Here is a 15,929-nt window from a genome sequence, read left to right as displayed (position 1 = left end):
GCCCATGTGCCTCATTGTAGCGTTCCTCTGCCCTTGTCCTGGGATTCCTCACTGGGGTCAATAGCCATGACAGGTTGGGGTAACCAGAGTCACCTGCAAATGTCGAGGGACAACAGATATACACACACTAACCCTTAGGGACAACCCCATACCCAGACACCTATGTCAACTGTATTGGGACCTTGGCCTCACTTATTAGCCACACACAGTGCCTCAGGAGTTGCCCCATCACATAAGGGATGCTGCTATTTCGCAAAATGTAAGCGTCATGCACAGAGCCAGGATACTTGTCATTCACATACAAGGGAGATTTACTGGTCGCCAAACACACCATCTGCACATTCATTGAATGGTAGCTTTTCCAGTTTCTGTACACCTGTTCAATTCTGCGGGGGGGGGACAAATGCCACATGTGTACCATCAATGGCATCACTGGCACCAATGATGTTGGGGATATGTCCCAGGGCCCCTGCCTTCACTTCGGAGGAGTTGGAGAAACTAGTGGATGGGGTCCTTCCCCAGTACACACAACTGTACGGTCCTCCAGACAAACAGTAGAGTACACTGTGAGCATGCTGCATGGGCAATGCCTGCTTTGAGTGGTGTGGATAGAAGATACATGGGGGGGCTGAGGCCTGCATGTGCGGATGGTGAGTGTATGTGCGTCAGGGCATGTGTGGGAACTGGTGGGCAATGAGTATGACGGTCCGGACGGGTGAGTAATTTCCTTTCCCCCTGTATCATTCCTCTAGGTCAGCGCTCACCAGAAGAAGGGTATTTGGCATGCCATCGCAAAGGACGTCCGAACCCTCTGGGTCTGCCACAGACGGAGCACCCACTGCCGTAAAAGATGGGAGGACCTGCGCCGCTGGAGCAAGAAGACGGCGGAGGCCCAGCTGGGTATGGCCTCCCAACGTGGAAGGGGTGCCCGTCGCGCCATGACCACCCTGATGTCCCGGATCCTGGCGGTGGCCTATCCGGAGTTGGATGGGTGCTTGAGGACACCACAGCTGCCACAAGGGGGTGAGTACACTCTCATTCAGCTGACTCTGCGCGCATTACGAGGTGTCTGGGTGAGGGAGGTGGGCAGTGGGTTCCCCTAGGCCAGGGCGAACTTGGTAGGCAAGGTCCTTGTGAGTTAGGCTCTGTGGCACCCAAACCCCACTACTGGTAAGAGCCATCTACACCTAGTCAGGCTCCTGTGACTTCCAGGTGTGCAGCAATTGGGCTTAGGCCTCGTACCCTATGGTCAGGTGAATACTCTAGGAACTGTTAGTGCATGGCGTAGTGCTGAGGGCTGCTCCCTGTGTGTTGTGTTTGCCAACGGTAGTGGTGTTGCGTGCACTGAACATGTTTTTCTTCTGTCTTTCCCCCCCTTTTTGTGGTCTCCCTGTTCTTGTGTGCAATAGCATCATCAGGCGGAGGAGCATTGGCACCGGAGCAGGAGGGAGCAGCAACCTACTTGGCCCTGGAGGGTGAAGCAACGGAGTCTGAAGCTGCCAGTGGGACGGCGGGCGAGGGGAGCTTCACGGCGGGGACAGGAGCAGACACCAGTGACAGCGACTCCTCCTCTGATGGGAGCTCCCTTGCGGTGGTGGGCACCTCTGTGCCCACCGCATCAACAGGTACAGCTGCCACCCCTACCAGCGCCGCCCTCCCAGCAGCTCCTCAGTGTGTGTCCCGGGCCCACTCACCCAGGAGAGTGGGCATCTCCTTCGCCCCAGGCACCTCAGGCCCTGCCCTAGTCAGCCCTGCTGCCCTCAGTGAGGAGGCTATTGCCCTCCTGAGATCCTTCACTGTTGGGCAATCTACCATTTTGAATGCCATCCAGGGTGTTACAAGGCATTTGCAACAAACAGATGCACATCTGGAGGGCATTCATTCTGGGCAGGCGGCCCAACAGAGAGCATTTCAGGCTCTGGCCTCCACACTGATGGCAGCCATTGTCCCTGTGTCCAGCCTCCTCCCTCCAACTTCCTCCACCCAGACCCAATCTCCTGTACCTCAGCCTATCCCAAGCACACCATCAGACCAGCATGCACACACATCAACACACAAGAGTGGACATGGCAAACATAAGCACCACACATCCCACAGGCACTCACACAAGCACCATCACCATGCAGACACAGCAACATCCACTGCCTCCACTGTGTCCCCCTCCTCCACGTCATCCTCCTCCCTCCCTGGCTTGTCTCCACTCACACCTGCATGCACTACATCCTCAGCCACTACCTCCATCACCAGCATGCCCATCACCACACACCGGTCATGTGCAATTAGCACCACCACTACCATTCACACATCCCCTGTGTCCTCTCCCAGTGTGTCTGTGAGCCCTCCTCCCAAAGTACACAAACGCAGGCACACACCCACCCAACAGCCATCCACCTCACAACAGCCTCCGGCCCATGCACCTTCACCCAAATTCAGCAGACGTACACCTCCTACAATCACTACCTCTTCCTCCACTCCCAAACCCCCTCCATCTTCCCGTCCCAGTGTGTCTAAAAAACTTTTCCTGGCAACCCTTGACCTCTTCCCTTCACCTCCCCCCGTCCTTCCACTAGGGCCAGGCTTTCCAGGTCCCAGCCCAGCACCTCAGCCACCAAATCCCCAGGCACAGTGGTGGCAGCAACTGCGGGGTCATCGAGTGCCCCCCCCTCCCCCATGAGAACTGCCAGTGGGCCATGTAGTGAGGGCAAGGACATTCCGCCACCTGCCCAGGTGAAAAAGGTGCCCACATGCCAGAAGGAGAAGACGAAACTACCAGCCACCAAGGGCTCAGCAAAAACAAAAGGGGATGGCAAGACAACTGCAGCACCATCAAAGGTGGGGTAGGGACAAAAGCAGAAGAGCAGGTCAGGACAGGGCACGGTGGCACCGACTGAGGGACCGGTGTCACCTTCTGTCCACCACCACACCAACCTGTATGGTGGCGAACACCGCTAGCAGCCCCGCCACCACAACCGCCGCCTGCACCGCCACTTGCACCGCCACCTGCATAGCCACTGGCACGTCTACAGCCTCAGCGACAGTCCCCAGCCTCTTCCCTAGTGGGCAGCCATCCGAGGCTGCAGGAAACGTCCCGCTGTGTCCCTCAGCAGGTGCTGACCCATGCACCACTGCCAGCACCGCCGCCACAGACACTGCTGCAAGCACCGCCACCAGCCCCGCGACGTGCTCGGACAGTGGCACCACTGCTGACATGGCTACTATCCCCAGTGGTCAGTCATCCCAGGCTGGAGGAGAGTTCCTGGGCCCTGGGCGGCTTCCATGAGGCATGACTTCCATCACTGTTTTCACCTGCAGGTGGAAGGCGAAGCCGCAGCAATGTGGGGTATGTTGGTGCCTCCGTGGTGTATCATAATACCTGTACCTCGGCAATCTCGTGGCACACAAACCCAGGTGAGGGAATTGTACTGGCCACACTGCACGTGGTGCACTCTGGGCACCATGCCCCCTCCAGAACCAGTGGAGAGATACATCCACTACATCAGTCCTTGGCAGGATGAAGCACTCTGGGCACCAGGGCCCCATCAGAACCAGTGGAGAGATACATCCACTACCTCAGTCCTTGGCAGGATGAAGCACTCTGGGCACAAGTCCCCTCCAGAACCAGTGGAGAAAAGCATCCACTTGAGAGACTGTGGCTTTGCACACCCCAGGATAAAGCAGTGGGCAACCCACCCCCTGGAGAGACTTGAGAGACTGTGGCTTTGCACTCCCCAGGAGAAAGCAGTGGGCAAACCACCCACTGGAGAGACTTGAGTGCTGTGGCTTTGCACTCCCCAGGATAAAGCAGTGGGCAACCCACCCACTGGAGAGACTTGAGAGACTGTGGCTTTGCACTCCCAGGATAAAGCAGTTGCAACCCACCCACTGGAGAGACTTGATAGTCTGTGGCTTTGCTCTCCCCAGGATAAAGCAGTGGGCAAACCACCCACTGGAGAGACTTGAGAGACTGTGGCTTTGCACTCCCCAGGATACAGCAAGGGGCATGGAGCCCCCTCGTGCAGCAGTGGCGTTGTGCGTTCATCTGGCTGAGGTGCCCCCCCTCCCCCTGAGGTGCCTGTATATTTTCGACCTGATGCCCCAGCAGTGTTCTCTCCGTTTCCAGTCAGGTATCTAGTGTGGGCTTTGCTCATGCATTTTGGGCCCAGTGGTCCACGGACAATGATTGGTACACTATTCGGACTTGTGTAGTTGGTGTACATATTTGTATATACTGAATTTTGATTTTTGACTATCAGATTTTTCATGATTACACTGGTTAAAATAATTTCCTTTTGTCCTTGCGTTCTTCCAGGGGGTGATGGGGTGTATATGTAATGTTGCTGCATGTATTTGTCTGTATGGTGTTGTGGGTGAGGGTGAGGGTATTGCATGTTGCATGTGTGTGTCACTCTCTTTTCCCTCCCCCCCTTCCCCTGTGTTGTAGGTGCAGTACTCATCGTGGTCGTCGACGGCGTCTGTCCTGCTCCTGATAGAGCAAGAGGAAGAGCAGCATTGTTAATACCTGTAGTTCGGGCTCCATGGCGTCCTGGTTCCTCGTTGGGTGTTGAGAGGTGAGTGTTTTCCCTTCTGTGTACTGTTTCCGCCGTGCTTTTGATAGCGTTGGTTCTGCCCCGGAAAAGGTGGCGGATAGGCGTGTTAAAATACAGTGGGCGGTACTTTGTCTTCCGCCTGTCTATTGGAGGTTACCGCCGCAGTGTTTGTATCTACTGCCGTGGTGGTCTGAGTGTTAGAGTGGCTGTCTGTGTTGGCGGTTTCCGCCATGGTCGTGATTCCATTTTTTTCCCGCCGGCCTGTTGGCAGTATTACCGCCGCTTTAACACCGACCGCCAGGGTTGTAATGAGGGCCATAGTATTTGAATGACCTCGAAGGGCCGCATATATAAAAAGTTACTCTATCCCAAACAATCCCATCAGGAATTGGTATTGCGGAAATGTTCACAAAAGACAAGTTTCTTTGGACTTTGTGTGATGAAAAATGTGGTTTTAAGACCTCACCCACCAGTTCAACTGTTGATTTTTCAGGAAGAAAATAACCACGTATTTACAAAAAGAAAGTAATGCCAAAACCAATCCAAAGTAGGAAAGCTAGTACAGTCAAGGAAAGTCATAGATAGTTCCATGGAAGTATGGTATGTTATTTAAAGCCAGTTCATTAGCTTACGTGTCAGTGCACTAAGTGTGCATGTCAGTTTGGCCGGTCATCCAAACTGATATGCGCATTTAGGTTTCTCCAAACTGGCTACTACACAGACACTGGTGCACTGTCTAAGTGGCAGACCAAGCTGCTCAGACCAATCCTGATGCGGATCTCATGCCAAATATAGCATGAGAGCTGCACCAGGATTGCTGGGGAGCCTGTGCTGGTGTCCCAGGGACTGCTGGGACACCAACAAAATTGCAGGAAGAGGATTGAGGTGGGTAACAGCAGCAGGTACTTTTTTTTTAAATATAATTTTATTTCACACTATGGCCCTCATTCTGACCTTGGCGGGCGGCGGAGGCCGCCCGCCAAAGTCCCGCCGTCAGGTTACCGTTCCGCGGTCGAAAGACCGCGGCGGTAATTCTGACTTTCCCGCTGGGCTGGCGGGCGGTCTCCTTCAGACCGCCAGCCAGCCCAGCGGGAAAGAGGCTTCCACGATGAAGCCGGCTCGGAATCGAGCCGGCGGAGTGGAAGCTGTGCGACGGGTGCAGTTGCACCCGTCGCGTATTTCACTGTCTGCGCAGCAGACAGTGAAATACATGTAGGGGCCCTCTTACGGGGGCCCCGCGACCCCCCCTACCGCCATCCGGATCTCGGCGGTCCGACCGCCGGGATCTGGATGGCCGTAGGGGGGGTCGGAATCCCCGCGGCGGTGCAGCAAGCTGCGCCGCCGCGGAGGATTCAATGGGGCCGCGGTACACTGGCAGGACCCCGCCAGTGGTGCCGGTCCGACCGCGGCTTTACCGCCGCGGTCGGAATCCCCATTGGAGCACCGCCGGCCTGTCGGCGGTGCTCCCGCGGTCCTCCGCCCTGGCGGTCAAAGACCGCCAGGGTCAGAATGACCACCTATATCTCTCTCCCCTCCCCTCCCCTCTCCTTGACATTTGGGTCAGCCTCTGCTGCCCCATAGTCCTCCCAACCCCAAGTCTCCAGTGTCCCGCCACTCCATTTGCCCCCCTTCTGCCCTGTGTCCCTTAGGAATGGAGGCCGTCTGGTGTCAGGACAGTTTTCAAATTTGGAAATGCACTCTGGCATCAGACACCATCCTGTCCTGAGGGGCAATGCTGCTGGATATTTCTGGCAAGTCACAGAAATACTGGTCAGAGTCTCCTGTAGTGGCGGAGTGGTATTTTTGTGACAAGCATATGTTCTGCCTGCCGCAAAAATACTGCACATTTTGGAGATTTAGGATCATAAATTGTGCTTTTCTGCAACAAAATTTGCCATCCCAGCCCGCAAGATCTTTGGGGTCTGACTTAGGCCCCAGTTAAGAGTTTCACCATACTAACAAGGAGCAACCTCCACACGTGTAATGACTGTTACTGTGAATTAGCACCCCCATCATGACTGTGCACTTACAAGTTAAACCCCAGAGAATGAGAAATAACTTTGCAGGTATGGAATTGTCATTGTATTTTCTACTCTGAAGGGCTTAAAGCACACATTTCCACCTGCTCCAAGTTGGTGGTAAATGTAGGGGGCAGGGTCTCACTGTAGAGCAGGCTGAAAGGTGGAGTAGGGAGAGTAGAGGAGGGAAGGGGACTAATAGTTCTGGCAGAGAAAAACGATAGTTAGGGCTGCCTTGGAGGCTTGACTGCTGGTGCTGCTGAAGCCTCAAGTAATATTACTTGCAAGGACGTCATTTAGAGGTCGCCAGTGGTCGCAGCGGCGTCCCTTGCGACCCCTGGCACTGTCTTGCTACCCCTGGTTTCTGAGGTGGCAAAATCAGTGCCAGGAACACAGTGGCCGCGCGTCCTTGTCGACGTCGGTTGGAGCTCATTTCTCGTTGTTTTCCTTCATTTTGTATTACAATAATAGTAAATAAAGATTAATTATTCTCTAATAGTGTAATACAAAATGGAGTGCAATTAACTGGACTATGGCCCTCCCTGATAGTTGAGGTAAGTAAAAAAATGTTTGTAAGCATATGTTTTGTGCGTGCTTGGAGTGTGATGTGTTTAGGTGAGACAGTGTAAGCGTGAATGTGTGTATGTGTAAGCATGTGTGTGACTGTAATTGAAGATCAAAGGGCGTGTGATTTCACTTCAGCTACCCCTAGCATTCAATGAATTGACGTTCATGATTACTAGCTGAGATTTCCACCCGGTAAAATCGGATCAAGTGATCCCACACCAAGGAAAATCAGGTGCGGTAACAACAGGCCAGTACTGACCAGGCAGAACAGAATTTCTCCCTGGAATTCCGCCCTGCACGACTGTGTAATATAGATTTTCTTTCAGAGAGGCAAGATATGGCCTTTGTATAAGATTACAGAAAAAACATCCTTCTTTTCATAGCGTAGGAAGAAATGAGATCATGAGATGGTGAAATGAAAGCTATGGATAATATACAAGGACTGCAGACCTTTAGGACTAGTCATTTAAAGATCACTGTGTTATACTTACACTACGTTGGGTGGGAGCGGGAGGAATGTTCGATCTTGTGAGGTTGCTAAGCATCGGGTTTGGAACGGGAGCGTGAGGGTGAAACGGACGCTTTGGGTGCCGGGCGGTTTTCCTGACTGTGTCGGAGCGCTCGGAGGATTACTGTGATAACTTACGATATTAATAAAAATATCGAAGTCAAGAACCCTCGTCTCCTTACTTCATCTTGGAGACGAGCTGTTCCTCCGAGCGGTGAGAGCCCACGTGTATGCTGAGTCCAGATCGTCCAGGCTGGCAGTTTCTTCACATCTTCGTCGTGATTTGCGGCAGTCTGTGCTATTATCAGACGAGCTTTGCTCTGACACGCCCAAAGCTGTGCTCAAGGTTGATTTCTACGAACGGCAGTGTCAGGGGCAGGCTTTACAAGGAAAAGCAAGACGCTCTATGTTACGTGCCCTACTCACCCTAAAAACAACATACAAACCGGAGCCATTTTGTAGGGGTGGTTTGCTTCACAAGTGGTTACATCCATTGACTGTCAAAAAGAGCCTAACAGTTCAAGCTTTTCAATTCCCACGAAAGGACACAATCACAAGGAACTCCATTGCACGTGCTAATGCAAGTAATGTCTGGTCTACATTTGTTAATATATTAATATCTAGAAAAAAAAAGGAAAAAAATATAAGAGAAAAAAAAAAGAACATTATTACCTTAAACGTTTTGCAGTTTGGAAGAAGCAGATTCTATTGAGAATAAAGATACCGTTTGGAAGAAGCAGATTTTATTGAGAATAAATATACCGTATTGCAGTAAACCATGCAATCAGTAACGCCACCTCCGCCATTTTTAGAGTGCCCTGGTGAACCACACATTGCTTGGAGACAGTGGTATGATGCCTTTGAAACCTACTTAGGAGCAATAAGGGCAGCACGATTTAGACCAGAACGCAAGAAATGCCTTCTTCTTCATTCCATTGGATTTGAAGGAAGGGCAATATTCAAGCATTTACCGGAATTACAAATGGAAGAAGGGGAAATGGATGACTATGAAATAGCAGTGAAGAAAATGAGTAATAGGTTTGATGCGCCTCCCAGTTTGGTGGTGGCCAGACACAAGTTCTTTAAAAGAGAACAGCGCACTGGTGAAGATGTCGACACTTATATTTCTGTTCTGTGCTTTTTGGCTGCGGAATGTCAATTTGGAGAGTTGGGCGATCAACTGATCAGGGACCAATTTATCTGTCAAGGATCGGATAGGTCTATCAGATGGAAACTGCTCTCTTTAGACAATCCTACTTTGATTAAAACGATAAGAAATGCAAAGAGTATTGAATCTTCTATTAAGAGAAATAGAAAAAGCAACAGTGAGCAGAGTTAGTGCTGTCAAGACCAAAGATGACAAAAGTGGAATGGACAAGTCAAGTGGACCGAAGAACAATAAGTCCACTAATTCTAATGTTTTCTTCAAACAAAGAAATGTTTGTTTCAGATGTGGCAATGCTCTACATCAAAAAGGGATTAAGAGTTGTCCTGCTTTGAATATTCTATGTAGGAGCTGTGGCAAAGTTGGCCATTCTGCCAAAGTGTGTCAAGGTGGGAAACGTGAGTCAGCAATGACGGTGATGGAAGAGAATGATGAAGTTCTTGAACATCTCATGAGAGAGGTTCAGGATATGGTATTGGTAGTTGATTGCGGCGTGGTTAAGTATGGTGATCCTGAAAATTGCATGGACCCCTATGTGTGTATAAAAGTGGGAGAAAAACAATTACGCCTCCTGGTTGACTCGGGGCTAGGATCGCCATGATAACCCAAGAATTGTTTGGGCAAAATTGGAAGGAGCGTACACTTGAGCCACCTGACAGAGCTCCTGTATCCTATAAAGGAAGGAAGATTGAGCTTCAAGGGTTCTTTGAGGATATCTTAGAGTTCAGGGGGAGACGCATACCCGGGAAGATTTATGTGGCAGTAAGAGGCCTGAACATTTTAGGTTGGTGCCATAAGGGCCTATTTGGAATTATTTTATGACCTGGCACATCTGACCAAGTAGCAGTGATTAGAGATGCAGAAGAAATTGAAGATCTTCTCAATGATTTTCCTAATGTGTTTTCTGGAGAATTAGGGAGGTTAAAGGGCTTTAAGCATAAAATTAAAGTAAAAGCCAATGCCACACCAGTTATACATAAGGTTAGGAGTGTACCATTTAGTGTTAGGGATAACTTAGAAAGGAAATTGGAAAGTTTACACAACAAAGGGATCATAGAGCCCATTGAGTCTTCTCTATGGCTTTCTCCGTTGGTGGTGGCTAAGAAAAAGAATGGTGAATTGAGAATATGTGTGGACTTGAGAGCACTCAACAAAGAGATATGGGTAGACTCACATCCTCTACCGAACATTAGTGAAATGTTGTCTACCATCAAAGATGCAAGGATGTTTACTAAGTTAGACTTGGCCAGTGCTTACCATCAGGTGGAATTGGACCAGGAGTCTAGGTACTTGACAGCATTTGTTTCGCCTTTTGGAGTTTTCCAATTTTGCCGCATGCCGTTTCGGTTGGCATCTGCAGCTTCGGTTTTTCAAAGGATTATGAATGCTCTTCTTAGGGATATTTCCAATGTAGTGGTCTTTCAGGACGATGTACTCATTCATGCGCCTAATCTGCAGGTCCGCAACAAAATTCTAAGACAAGTGTTACAGAAGTTCATGGTTCATGGCATTGTTCTTAGAAGAGAAAAGTGCCAGTTTATGAGGTCGTCTGTTGAGTATTTGGGTCACGTGATTTCTGCTGAGGGTGTCTGCCCAAAACCTGGTTTGATTGATGCCATTAAGGCAGCACCTCCACCCAATGACAAAGCTGGAGTGAAAAAGTTTTTAGGCATGTATGAGTTTTATTCTCGATTTATACCCGAATATGCAAGTCGTGTCAGAGCCATATCTAATTTGTTGAAGGATAAGACAAGGTTTTAATGGGGCCCTGAGCGTGCAAAAGCTTTTGAAGATATCAAAATCCAGTTAACTCAAGCAAAAGTATTAAAACCTTACGATCAGCATTTTCAGTGCTGTTTCACAGTGGATGCTAGCAATGTAGGTCTGGGTGCTGTGCTGACTCAAACAATAGATGGCACAGAAAGCACAATTGGTTTTCCATCCAGAGTGTTTAGAGAACCAGAAATGTATTACTCTATGATTGAAAAAGAGTTACTGGCTTGTGTTTGGGCTATTGAAAAGTTCAGAAGCTATGTGTGGGGCAGGCATTTTGTACTAAAAACAGTTCATAAACCTTTGGTTTCAATTCTAAATGGAACCAGCAACAAAACAGGTACACCTAGGATCACTAGATTGGTGGCAAAATTGATGCAATATGATTTTGAAGTCATGCATATTCCTGGTGGGAGGAATGTCAGAGCAGACTATTTGTCAAGATTTCCTTGTCAGATAAGTCCTTCTAGTGATGAACCTGTGGATGATGAAAGATGCTTGATTGTAGCTGTTGAGGTCGAATATGTCTCTGTTTGCTTGGAGAAAGAGTGGAAGGAGAAATTGGTGTGTGACAAGGATATGTGTGAAGTGATGAAGTTTGTCAAAGATGGGTGGCCTTATGAGAAAGACATAACTGTAGGTGTTCAACCTTTCTGGAAAATATCAGATGAGTTGACGATTGAGGAATGATAAACTTATTCCACCAGAGGACTTGAGGTGTTCCATTATGGAGAAGGCTCATGAGGGCCATTTGGGTGCGCCTTTAACCAAAAGAAGAGTATGTGACAGCTTTTGGTGGCCATGTATGGACAGTGAAATTGAGCAATTAGTAAGAAATTGTATCATTTGTTCAAATTCTGACAAAATTCTGAAAACTGTGACACCACCTCTCATGCCTATTGAATGTCCTGTTGGTCCGTGGAGAAAACTGGGGGTTGATTTGGTGGGACCATTGCACTCTCTGAATTACAGTTTACGGTATGCATATGTAGTTGTTGATTACTTTCCATGTCAAATTTATACAGGAACCCAATGCTAAATCACTGGTAACATTTTTAAGAGAATTATTTATGAATGAGGGGTTCCCAGAAGAAGTAATTTCTGACAATGGTGTACAGTTTGTGTCTGAGGAGTTCAAAGCATTTCTGAAGGAAGGTTCTGTTAAACATTTGAAGTGCTCACTTTATCAACCCCAAACAAATGGTTTATTGGAGAGATTTAATTGTGTGTTGGGGGACTGTATTAGGTGGGCATTGAAGAGTGGGTGTCAGATTCAGGCGTCAGTTCAGTCAATGTTGTGGCTTTACAGAACAACTCCGCATTCCACTACAGGAGTATCTCCTTTTGAAGCTTTGAAAGGGAGAAAACCAAATACTCAAGTTAAATCTGGGTGGGTGTCTAAATTTTTCAAACAAATGCATTGTTCCGACCTTATCAAAGCTAATGTTGAAAGTAAACAAAAAACACAAAAGAGATATTTTGACAACAAGAAAGGAGCTAAAGAGTCCTTCATATCAGAAGGTGAATGGGTGGTTATAAAACTGCCAACTTTTGTCAAGAAAGGAAGCTCCAAATTTTCTGAACCGGTTAGGGTGGAATTGGTTTCTGGCAATGTAGTCAGGGTTGAGGGCAACAAGTGGTGGAACAAGTCTAAAGTGGTGAAACTGAGGCGGGAGTTTGATCATCAGCTCATGTGTGAGCGGTCTTTGGTGGAGCAATCAGACCCGGGTCGTAGAGGTGGTCATGAATTACCTTTACGTAGGAGTAATAGGGTACGAAAACTCCCTTGGAAATTGTGTCAATGACGAAAAATTTTATTGTGGGTTTGTATATCCCAGAGGTTTATGTAATGGTATTTTGAATATGTTGGGGTAGAGGTTTATTATGGTTTTGTAAAAAAAAAAAAAAAAAAAACAACTCAATGTTATACTTACACTACGTTGGGTGGGAACGGGAGGAATGTTCGATCTTGTGGGGTTGCTAAGCATCGGGTTTGGAATGGGAGCGCGAGGGTGAAATGGACGCTTTGGGGGCCGGGCGGTTTTCCTGACTGTGTCGGAGCGCTCAGAGGATTACTGTGATAACTTACGATATTAATAAAAATATCGAAGTCAAGAACCCTCGTCTCCTTACTTCACACTGTTAATCAAATAACTCACAGACTATGACACTCTTGTTCTGCAGTGTTACAGACAATGTTAGGTGGATGCTTGTTTGCATTGGCTACAGCGCTTTGAAGATAGACTCCACTCACCTGGTGTAATAAGGTGAAAATGTGGAGCAGCAGCTCCTAGAGCTAGCATTGCATTGAAAAGCACATGGTAAGCACATTGCAGAACATGGTTCTGAAGATCCCACCAGGATTCTTGAAGTGTCCATCTAGTGTCACCCGTTATGTACAAAACATGCAGGTAGACTCCACTCCCTCTCCTCCCATGAACCAGCCCTGCCCACACCTCCCTGCACCTGCTGGCTGAGCCAACAGCTGAAAAGTAAAATGATATTGAAATATTGTTTTATTTTTCAGCTGCTGGCTCAGCTAGAGGGGAGATGCTCCTTCACCATTGTGAAGGAGCCACCCCTGCAATAGGGGTGAGGAAAGGGGGCTATAAGTTGGGTTTTTGGGGGGAGAGTGTTTATCACGGGAGAGAGGAGACACAGTAGAGGGGGACTCCTATTTTCGGAGGTAAACTGAGAAAATGTGGCATTAAGGCCAGAGCTGCAGACTTTGGACCTAGGGAACAAGGTTTGAGTCCCAGTGTGGGATCAACATGTGATTCTGGGCAAACCATATAATCGCACCATAACTAAAAAAAATAAAAGTTGTTTAATGTAACTCACCTCAATGCATGCCAAGTTTGCACTATATAAAGGTGCAAGAAATAAAGATTAAAGGGCAGCTGATCCCAGAAAACAAACGTCAGGGGGAAGGTAGGGTTCTAATATCCCTAGAGAAGGAGGGCTTGTGCATTCTAAAGGCAGGCGACAGAGGAACCTAACACCTCTGTCACCTGTTAACCTGCTGCTCACTCTTCTTTTATTGTACCAGTACAGAGCAGAACCAAGAAAAGGAGGATTGGCCTCAATTCATTTACATTGCGGATTTCTGTGGACAACTTTGAAAAAAATGTGCGACTGTTACAAAAGTGGCATAGTATTGAATCACGCAGAGTGGCATAACTGGAGTGGCATATAGTAGAGTGGAAGGTGTTGAGTGCAGTGGTATAGAGTGTTGCAGGATATAGTAGTGTAGAGCGTAGTAGTACTGAGTGCAGTGGCACTGAATTCAGCTGCATATAATGCAATGTTATACAATGCAGTGCGTAGATTAGAATGGTACATAGTAGAGTGCAGTGGCACAAAGTGGAGTGGCGCAGAGTGGAGTGAAAAAAAGTGGATTGACGAAGAGCAGAGTGGTGCAGAGTAGAGTGACACAGAGTGCAGTGGTGCAGAGGGCAGTGGCGCAGGTTAGAGTGGTGTAGAGTAGAGTGGCATAGAGTGATGCAGAGTGGAGTGCCATAGTGTTGAGTGATGAACGAGGCAATGGCGCAGATTAGAGTCAAGTGGCATAGAATGCAGAAGTGTAGTACGCAGAGTAAAATCGAGTGGCATAGAGTGCAGTGGCGTACAGTTGTACAGAGTAGAGTAGCATACAGTGGTGCAGAGTACCGTATAGTGCCATACAGTGCAGCAGCATAGAGTGCAGTAGCATAGAGTGGAGTATCGCAGAGCAGTCCAGAATAGAGTGATGTAGAGTTCAGTGGCAGGGAGTGCAGTGTTGGAGTAGCGTTTCAGAGCGCAGTCGACTAGAGTGGCTTAGAGAGCAGTGGCATATGGCCAGATGTACTAAAATGCAATTTTGCATTGCCCAAATAGCGACTTCATAGAAATTGCTATTTAGGAAATGCTAAATGCTATGTACAGAGAGACCGATTTCCTAATAGCAATTCTTACAAAGGAGGAATCACTATCAGGAAATCACAAACAAGGAATTCTATTGCATTTGTTTCAATGGGTCGGCTTTGCATTTCTCAAATAACAATTTCCTATTTGGGAAATGCAAAACCAAGGACGGCAATGGGCAAAAGGCCCCTCTTGGTGCACCACAAAAATAGGGGTGCACATGTAGAGCACACATATGCCCAAAGGGCATGTGTGTGCTCTATGAAATAAAAAAAAAATGCATTTTGGGATGTTTTTTTTTTAAATTGCACATGATTACCATCAACTTCAAGTTGATGATAATTTAATTTCCTAAATGCCCAAATCACATTTAGGAAATGCTGTGTACATCAGAATAGGAATAAGAAATAGGTAATCCCTATTTGCAATTTCCTATTCTGGGGACCGCAAATTGCTATTTCTACAGGGTAGAAATAGCAATTTGCAATTTCCTAAAGGCTCTGTACATCGCATTGCTTAACGGCCTGCACTACTGATTCGGACTGTTAAGAAATGCAAAAGGGCTTTGTACTTCTGGCCCATAGAGTACAGTGATGCAGAGCAGAGAGCAGTGATATATTGTGCAATGGCATAAAGTGCAGTTGTGTATAGTGCATTGGCGTAGAGTGCAGTGGTTAACAGTAGAGTGGCACAGAGTGCAGTGTCATTGAGTGGAGTGAGGCAGAGTAGAGTAAAGTGGCATAGAGGGCAGTGGCATAGAGTAGATTGTTTCAGAGTAGAGTGAAGTGTCATGAGTGAAGTAGTGCAGGGTAGAGTGTAGTCGCATAGAGTGGCATTGAATGTAATGCATAAAGTGATAAAGTGAGTAAAGAGTGCAGTGACCTAGCGTGCAATGATGCAGAGTAGATCAGAGTGGAGTACAGTGCATTGACACAGAGCTCAGGGGCATAGAGTTGAGTATTATAGAGTAAAATGCATTGGCATAGAGTGTATTGGCATAGAGTGGAGTGGTGTTGAGTGCAGTGGCAAAGAGTGCAGTGGTTTAGAGTGGAGAAACAAAGAGTTCACTGGCATAGAGTAGAGTGGTATGAGGTAGAGTAGTGAGGCGTAGCATGAAGTGGCATAGAGCGCAGTGGCATAGAGTGGAGTGGTGCAGAGTGCAGTGGTGTAAAGTGGAGTGGTGCAGAGTAGAGTGCAGTGGTTTGGAGTGGTGCAGAGCAGAGTATTCATGGTATGATAGTGCACTGCCATTACAGACAGCACATTTTCAATTGAAATGACCATTACATTTGTACAGACATACAGTTTTACTAACAGAACTATAAAATGCACAAAAGAAAATGTGTGGAAATTGCATCACCTAGTGTACTGATTTGTTTTGACCACATTAATGTTTTTGTTTCCAAAATACGTCAGAAATAACAAAAATGTGCTTCTTTTGTGTTACT

The sequence above is a fragment of the Pleurodeles waltl genome, chromosome 3_1 (assembly GCF_031143425.1).
Source record: "Pleurodeles waltl isolate 20211129_DDA chromosome 3_1, aPleWal1.hap1.20221129, whole genome shotgun sequence".
Taxonomy (NCBI): domain Eukaryota; kingdom Metazoa; phylum Chordata; class Amphibia; order Caudata; family Salamandridae; genus Pleurodeles; species Pleurodeles waltl.
This window is presented reverse-complemented; position numbering follows the sequence as displayed.